The sequence below is a fragment of the Zalophus californianus genome, chromosome 10, assembly GCF_009762305.2.
Source record: "Zalophus californianus isolate mZalCal1 chromosome 10, mZalCal1.pri.v2, whole genome shotgun sequence".
NCBI lineage: Eukaryota > Metazoa > Chordata > Mammalia > Carnivora > Otariidae > Zalophus > Zalophus californianus.
The window spans coordinates 60373436-60383368 of record NC_045604.1 but is presented as its reverse complement, the minus strand read 5'-3'; positions in this window follow the sequence as shown (position 1 = coordinate 60383368).

The following is a 9933-nucleotide window of genomic DNA, read 5'->3' as shown; positions in this document are numbered from 1 at the left end:
TGGGGACAGCAACCTATAGAAACGGTCCTTGAAGATGTCCAGACATTGAACTTACTCCACTAAGACTTTAAATGAGTTATTATAAATATGGTCAGTGACTAAAGGAAACCATGTCTAAGGAATTAATGGGAAATATGAGACTGATATCTCATCAATTAGATGATGAAATAACGAAAATAAGCAAATCCATAGAGGCAGAAATTAGATTATTGGTCACCAGAGTCTGAGGGAAGGCAGGGAGTAATTGGTAATGAGTTTCTTTTCTGGGTGGTAAAATGTTTTAAAATTAGTGGTGATGATTGTAATATTTATCAATATACTAAAATCCACTAAATTGTACATTTAAAAGGATAAATGTTATGATGTGTGAATTATATATGGTTATAGTAAAAAATCATTTGTATTTCTACACAGTAACAACAAAAAATCAGATATTGAAACTTTAAAGAAATACTATCTACAATGGCATGAAAAATATGAAATTCCTAGGGATAAACTTAATAAAATATGTGAAAAATCTGTACACTGAAAACTTTAAAAATCACTGAGGGAAATCAAGGACAATCTAATTTAATGAAGAGATATGGTCCATGCGTTGGGAAAAATAAACTCACCTATACTGACAACTGATTTTTTACAAAGATACAGAAGTAATTCAGTGGCAAGAGGATGGCCTTTTCAAAAACATTGATGGAACAATTAGATATCAGTAGGCAAAAAAAATGTGAACTTCAATCTATACACAAAAATTAACTCAAAATGGGTCATAGACCTAAATATAAAACTAACAATAAAACTCCTAGAAGAAAAAAGAAGGAACTTTTTGTGACTTAAGTTAGGAAACGTTTTCTTAGATATGACACCAAAGGCATGATCCATAAACGGATAAATTAATAAATTGGATTTCATCAAAACTTAAAACTTTAAAAAAAAAACTTAAAACTTTTGCTCTTCAAAAGAGACAGTTAAAAGAATGAAATAGAAGTCACAGAGTGGAAATCTGCACTTTACTAGTGAATTAGTAAATCCACCTTCACAGCTAGTAATTGGTAGAAGCTGGGATTTAAACTCAAGTGCATTCAGACATGTCCCCTCATACAGGAGTTAACACTATATCCTGTCCATGGTGTATGTTTAATAAATGATGTTCCATGAATGATATCTAAGTAAGAGGGAACTCATTTGTATGAATGTGGTCTAAGACACACAGATAATTAAATAATAAATGTTGAGAGACAATAGAGATTATAATGTTTATTTTGTGTTTCAAAAAGAAAAATGTATAAGATACAGTAAATTAAGAGGCATTCCAGGAGTAAGATCTGTAGGGGAAGCAAATTTTTACCTTTACTCTCTTATGATTCTTTTTACCTGGCCCTGAAAATTAAATTGACATAAAACAGATCAACAGGAGAAAAGCATAGAAACTTATTTAATGCAAGTTTTATGTGACACAGGAGGCTTCATATGGAATAAAGACCTAAAGAAATGGAAAAACCCACTTACTTTTTTTTTTTAAAGATTTTATTTATTTATTTGAGAGAGAGCACGAGCGGGGAGGGGGGCAGAGGGAGACAGAGGGAGCCTGATGCAAAGCTCTATTCCAGGACCCCGGGATCATGACCTGAACCAAAAGCAGACGCTTAATGACTGAGCCTCACCCAGGTGCCCCCAAAACCACTTACTTTTATGTTAGGTTGAAAAAAGAAAGGTGGTTTTTGGAGAAGTAACTATGTGGAGAGGCTGAAGGAAGAAAAGGATTATTTTGACAAGGTCTGTGTGTATAGAATTCTCTCGGTCTCAAATTCTTGTCTTTGAATGTTACTTTCCTTCTGGTTTCGGGAGGACATCTTTCATAAAGGAATTTCATCTACTTTTAAGAAAAAGATGGAAAGGCAGGGTGATTTTCTTGTGTTTGCTGTTTGTCCTGCACCTATAGCCCCAAATAGTAAATATGGCAGACCAGGCTTGGAGAATTATTACTTTTCTAAAACTATCATGTAGATGAGAGGAGGAGGAGATGGTGGTGGAGTCCCACAAACACAACTAGATAACTATCAAATCATCCTAAATGCCCCAGAAATTGACCTAAAATCTGGCAGAATGAACTCCACAACTAAAGGTAGAGAAGAGGCCACATCAAAGAAGGTGGGAAGTGCAGAGATGCAGTTTGTTAGAGAAATGGATTGTGGCTGCTGTGGCAAAGAGGGAGCTGAGGTCATGGAGAAGAGCAAGAGACAGACTAGCACACTAGGGAGCACATGGGGTAGATAATTCCCCATAGAAACTGGCTTGGAAATCAAGAAGGGCCAAATTTCTTGACTTCTGGCAACTAGTGGGTCTCAAAGCTTAGAGTTTTAAAGGTCAGTGGGCTTAGCTCAGACAGACCCCAGAAGACATTGTGCTGATTTTGGAAAGAAGGCAGGCAAACAACCTATAGACATACAGTGTGGAAACAGCAATCTGAAGAATACCTGGAACACATAGTGGGGAGGTCATTTGCTCATCTTGGAGCACGGCCCAGAGAGGTAGTGTTCATGGAGAGACCCCTCTGGGAACAAAGGAACTGGCCAGTGCCATTTCCTCCCCCCACCACTCAACATAAGCACAGGGCCACCTGTGGGAACCAGCACAGCACAAACACTCACTACCTACTTTGCTTACACCAAGCTCTGATTCCCCAGGATCTGGTGGAACTGTACTTCCCAGTCAGGCTTGCCTCAGTCCCAGAGCAGTGAGCCCCACCCTCAAGAAAACCAACCCAAACTCCTGCCAATACCACATCTCTTGACCCAGGAGTTTTGTGGAGCCTCAGTCCCAGTGGTGGTGGTGACGATATCATTTCACAAGCAGACCAGAGCACACCTAGTTAAAACATGTCACATTCAGGCCAGGAAGCCAAACACTGTCCACAACAGGCAAAGAGATCCACTGCAGGTGACTGGCCTGAATGATAAAGCAGCCAGGACAAAAGAGGAGAGCACATGCAGCATACATTGGAGACATTCCCAGAAGCATCAGGCCCTGGGGAGTAGAGGACACCAAATGGCAGGACACCAGAGGATCTCTTCTACATAAGGCTATGACCCTCAAGAACAAGAGATGTAGCTGACTTTTCTAACACAGAGAAATAGACACAGAGATTTAGACAGAAAGAAAGACAGAGAAATGTATCTCAAATGAAAGAACCAGACAAGGCCACAGCCAGAGATCTAAGTGAAACAGATATATGTAACCTACCTGAAGAAGAATTTAAAGCAATGATTATAAGAATACTCACTGGATTTGAGAAAATAGCAGAAGACATCAGTGAGACCCTTAACGAAGAGATAAAAAAGAAACAATCATTGATAAAGAATGGAATAAATGACATTAGAAAAAGGCTTGATGCAATGAACAGCAGGCTGGAAAAAACAGAAGCATGAATTAATGACTTAAAACACAGAGTAAAGAGGGGCACCTGGGTGTCACAGTTGGTCGAGCATTTGACTCCTGGTTTCAGATCAGGTCATGATCTCAGGGTCATGAGATTGAGCCCCATCTTGAGCTCCACATTCACTGTGGATTCTGCTTGAGATTCTCTCTCCCTCTTCCTCTGCCCATCCTGCTCATGCTCTCTCTCAATCTCTTTCTGTCTTTCAAATAAATAAATAAATCTTAAAAAGAAAAAAAGGAAAACAGAGTAAGGGAAAAAATCAAGCTGGAAAAAATAATTATACAAAAGGAGAATAGATGAAATCAGTGGTGCCATCAAATGTAATAACATTCATATTATAGGAGTCCCAGAAGAAGAGAGATAAAAAGGCGCAGAGATTTTATTTGAAGAATAATAGCTGAAAACTTACCTAATTTGGGGGAAGGAACCAGATATCCAGATCCAGGAGGCACAGAGAATCCCCATCAAAATCAACAAAAGCATATTCACACCACGATATATTGCAATTAAATTGACAAAACATAGTGACAAAAAAAAGACTTTATGAGCTTCAAGACAAAAAGAAGTTTAGTAACAAACAAGGGAAACCCCATAAGGCTATCAGGGGATTTTTTAGCAGAAATTTTCCAAGCCAGAAGATAGCAGCATGACATATTTAAAGTGCTAAATGGGAAAAATCTGCAGCCAAGAATACTCTATCCAGCAAGGCTATATCACTCAGAATAGAAGGAGAGATAGTTTCCCAGATAATCAAAAACTAAAGGAGTTCATAACCACTAAACCAGCCTTGCACGAAATATTAAAAGGGATTCTTTGAATGGAAAAGGAAGATCAAAAGTGACAGTATGAAACCAGGAAACACAAAAGCAGTAAAAATGAATCCTTCCATAAAAAAATCAGTCAAGGAACTCACAAAATAAAAGGATGTAAAATATGACCTCATATACCTAAAATGTAGGGAGGAGAGGAATAAAGAATAGGTTCAAACTTAAACAACCATCAACTTAATATAGACTGCTATATGCAGAAGATGTTATATACAAACCTGATGGTAACCACAAATCAAAAACCATTAACAAATATGCAAAAAATAAAGAGAAAGAAATATATCACTAAAGAAAACCAGCAGACTCCAAGAGAAAGACAAGAAAGGATTGGAGAAAATCTTCAGAAACAATCATATAACAAGTCATAAAATGGCAATAAATACATATCTATCAATAGTTATTTTGAATGTAAATGGAATAAATGCTCCATACAAAAGACAGAATGGACAAAAAAAACAATACCCATCTATATACTGCCTCTAAGAGAATTATTTCAGACCTAAAGACACCTGCAGATTGAAAGTGAGGGCGTGGAAAAACATTTATCATGCAAATAGATGTCAAAAGAAAGCTGGAGTAGCAATCTTATATTGGACAAACTATACCTTAAAACAAAACAAAACAAAAATGTAACAAGAGATGAAGAAGGGCACTACATCACAATAAAGGAGACAATCCAATGAGAAGATTTAACAATTTTAAATATATATGCACCCAACATGGGAGCTCCCAAATACATAAAACAGCTAATAACAGACATAAAGGAACTAACTGATAATAATACAATAATAGTAGGGGACTTTAACACCCCCACTTACATCAATGGACAGATCATTAAGCAGAAAATCAACAAGGAAACAATGGCTTTGAATGACACACTGGGCCATATGGACTTAACAAATATATTCAGAACAATTCATCCTAAAGCTGCAGAATACACATTCTTTCCGAGTGCACATGAAACATTCTCCAGAATAGATCACATACTGGGTCACAAATCAGATCTCAACTGATACAAAAAGATTGAGATCATACCATGCATATTTTCAGACCACAGTGCTATGAAACTTGAAGTCAACCACAAGAAAAAATCTGGAAAGACCACAAATACACGGAGATTAAATAACATCTTACTAAACAATAAATAGGTAAACCAGGAAATAAAAGAAATAAAAAAGTACATGGGAACAAATGAAAATGAAAACACAACAGTCCAAAATCTTTGGGATACAGCAGAAGTGGTCCTAAGAGAGAAATATATAGAAATACAGGTCTACTTAAAGAAGCAAGAAAAATCTCAAATAAACAACCTTACACCTAAGGGAGCTAGAAAAAGAACAACAGACAAAACCCCAAACCAGCAGAAAGAAGTAAATAATAGAGATTAGAGCAGAAATAAATGTTATAGAAACTAAAAAACAAAAACAAAACCAACAAAACCAATGCAACCAGGAGCTGGTTCTTTAGAAAAATCAATAAAATCTATAAACCTCTAGCCAGACTAATCAAGAAAAAAAAAGAGAAATGACTCAAATAAATGCAATCACAAATGAGAAAGGAGAAATAACAACCAACATCACAGAAATAAAAATAGTTAGAATATTATGAAAAACTATATGCCAAAAAATTGGACACCTAGAAGAAATGGATAAATAAATTCCTAGAAACATGTAAAATACCAAAACTAAAACAGAAAAACTAGAAAACTTGAATAGACTGATAACTGACAAAGAAATTTAATCAGTAATCAAAAAACTCCCAATGAACAGAAGTCGAGGGCCGGGTGGTTTCACAGTGAATTCTACCAAACATTTAAAGAGTTAATACCTATTCTTCTCAAACCATTTCAAAAGTAGAAAAGGAAGAAAAACTTCCAAATTCATTCTATGAGGGCAGCATTACCCTGATAAACCAGATAAAGACACCACAGGAAAAAAAAAGAGAAGAGAGAGAGAACTACAGGCCAGTATCTCTGATGAACATAGATGCAAAAATCCTCAATAAAATACCAGCAAACCAAGTCCAACAATATATTTAAAAAATCATTCATGGTATATGTGTATGCTCCCTGCTCTTAGGATCTAAAGTGAACCACAACTTCAAGTATACAAGTCTTCCTTACTTTCAATGAGAGCATGTCTGCATACTTATGTCTTCCAGACAGGGACTTGCTGAAACCTGGCTCTGGATAATAAGCAAGAAAGTTCTAAGTAATTCTGATCTGCTTTCCAATGTCTAAGATCACTTGTTCATAGGTTCATCATACACACTTGAAATAGTCATTTGTTTAACATGCTAATCTCAATCTTTTATTCTGATCCCTGGCTTTCTTGTAAGACAAAGGAAATACAAATGTATAAAATAAAAAAATAGAGCCCAGCACTTTGGTATGGGGAAGAGTAGATAGACTCATTGGAATACTGCATATTTCATCACAACAAAGATGCATCAAGTATAAAATGAACAATTTTATTAAGTACTGCTATAAAAGGGGGAAAACCCACAAATACTGCCAATCAAAACAACACTATGCTTTTGTATAACTAAGGATTTCTATTTTAAATTTATTGAAATCTTTTCTAGAACTCATTTAGACAAATATTTAGTCATATATCATTTCTTTGTATACACAAAGAGGAAAATATGCAAAAAATAGATTGTGAAAGGATCCCCAAACTTCTCCTCATTCAGAATCTGGTTCTCCAGGCTCACTTCAGGAACCAGAGTCATGGATGTCCTTATTTATCCACACAGCATTTTCATCTACGTCATCAAGGGCTGGTGGTATAGCACTTCTTAGAAGAGGGTGGCATTACTAACCCTGGGTGCTGGTACCTGTGCTATAAGTTTTGGTGCTGCCTTTTTCTTTTTTATCCCCCTACTTTTATTGAGATAAAATTGACATACAGCACTATGTAAGTTTAAGGTGTACAGCATAATGACTTTATTTCCATATTTTCAAAATGATGACCACAAGTGTAAGTAACATCCATCATCTCATACAGACACAAAAAGAAAAGAAAGGAAGGAAGGAAGGAAGGAAGGAAGGAAGGAAGGAAGGAAGAAAGAAAGAAAGAAAGAAAGAAAGAAAGAAAGAAAGAAAGAAAGAAAGAAAGAAAGGAAGGAAGGAAGGAAGGAAGGAAGGAGGGAAGGAGGGAAGGAAGGAAGGAAGGAAGGAAGGAAGGAAGGAAGGAAGGAAGGAAGGAAGGAAGGAAGAAAGAAAGGAAGAAAGGAAGAAAGGAAGAAAGGAAGAAAGGAAGAAAGAAAAAGAAAGAAAGAAAGAAAGAAAGAAAGAAAGAAAGAAAGAAAGAAAGAAAGAAAGAAAGAAAGAAAGAAAGAAAGAAAGAAAGAAAGAAAGAAAGAAAGAAAGAAAGAAAAGAAAGGAGAGAGAGAAGGAGGGAGGGAGGGAGGGAGGGAAAGATGCATCCCGATTTCAGAGACGTAAAAGAGCCCTTGGGTCTGCTGCTTGCTATTTGTGTCATCTTGGGCAACAGAGGAAAATTGTTTAGAGCCCAGTGTTTGGAGTGAGAAGGGAGACACACTCTAATCCTGACCCTCATTAGCTGTGGGACTTTAGACAAGTATTCAGTTTACTACAGATCGAATTTCCCCATCTGTTAAATGAGGATAATGGAAATACCTAGTTGAAGTATTGTTGTGAGAAATTAATTCAAGATACTGAGTTATTATAATTCAAGATACTATATTCTACATGTATTCTATATACTATATATTCAATACTATATATTCAAGATATATAATTCAAGATACTCAGCAAATATTAGGTATAATTATTATTAATAGCTTTGAAGCTGAGCTTCCTCATTTTTATCACAGGGAAATGATGACATTTATCTTACTCTATCCATGGAGTTATTCAATGAGTATCAAAGGAATTAAAAGTTTTTAAATCACTGCACTAGGCAAATATATAATATTTCAAAGCATTTGTATGCATTTATTTGTGTATCGCTTTATCCATTATTACAAAAATTGTCTGTGTGACTTAACAGGCAAGGGACAGAAAGAGATGAACTTCCTTCCATGAGATGAGACTCCCCTTGTCACTCTTCTAACCAAAAAGAGCTAAATACTCATAAGTATCTTAGCAAAACATTATGCTAGAACGGTTTCCTCTTTAAAAGTACATCTTAATCTGATCCACTTGAATGTTAGAATACAGTGTATTACAAAATATTGAAAAATTAGAATATAGGGATGCTTTCATTCCCTTTTAACAATGTAATAGTGCTGACACATATCAGGATAGTTTGATTAAAATGTTGCAGGGAGTGGGCATCATCATCATCATCATTATATATTATAATTATCATCATTTGACCATATTAATGGCATATCTCTTCACAATATGATACAGACTTTGTAGATTTTTACTTTTGAATCTGATCGAAGAAATGCAATTTAAATACACTTTAACAATTAAATCTAATTTCTGTTCATTTCCATAGCCAGGAATTTTGGAACATTTGGGAGCATTAGGAGGGAACATATTCCCTATCATGCCAGCTGAAAGTTAGGGTTGATATTAAGAATAATCTTCTGTGTAAAGCAGAGAAAACAAAGCAGTATATATGAATCACTTAGTCACTTGTATAAAAAGAATATGAACTAATTCGTAATGTTATATTTAATCAATGCCCTAAAATCTTTTTTTCCCCCTAACATCTTAAATAACTTAGAATGTCAGTTTGGATTCTTCATTTGCAAGTAACAGAAACCTACTATAGCTAACTTGCAGGAAAGGGAAATTTGGAAAGCCTTTTGGCACTCACACAAGATGATGGGAAGCTGGAGCATCAGGCTTGGAAATGAGGATTCCTGGTGGCCTGGGCAGTGGGAGGGAAGATTGGTCATGTCGCCTGGGCCCACAGGGCAATGAGAGGACTCCAGCCATCTCCCCACCCTCTGTCCCTCTATGTCACAATCCTGGCAGAAAACTTCCAATGTTTTGAATGGAAGTTGGAAGATTGCTGGGTGGCAGTCTGGGGACCAGTGAGTGGAGACACTTCTTTGGAACAATGCGATTGAATTAGCATTTTTGGGAGATGAACCACGAGAGACTATGGACTCTGAGAAACAAGTTGAGGGTTCTAGAGGGTAGGGGGGTGAGGGGAAGGGTTAGCCTGGTGATGGGTATTAAAGAGGGCATGTATTGGATGGAGCACTGGGTGTTATACGCAGACAGTGAATCATGGAACACTACATCAAAAACCAATGATGTAATGTATGTTGATTAACATGACATAATAAAAAAATTTTTTAAAGAATTAGCATTTTTGGAAATAACCAGGTAAACCTACCAAAGCAAGTGACCTAGATGAAGCCCTGGTCGAGTCAGTCAAGGCTCCTCCATCTCTTCCCTAGCTGGCTTACCCCTCTTACTTTTGGGCCCGCTCCTCCAGTCCACATAGCCGGATGCATGTGGGTGGGAGACATCAAGAAGCACCTAATCTGATTATATAACTTTCCTAAGAAAAACCTCTTAATGGCTTCTAGTTGCCTTCTGGGTAAAAATTCAAGCTCCTTATGTAGTTCTTCATAGTCTTGGGAGTCAGAATGTTTATGGCTCCAATTCTGGCCCCAGCAGTTGCTATCTCACTTTCTGTGCCTCACTTTTAGGGTCTATAAAAGGAGTATAATAGTTGCTGT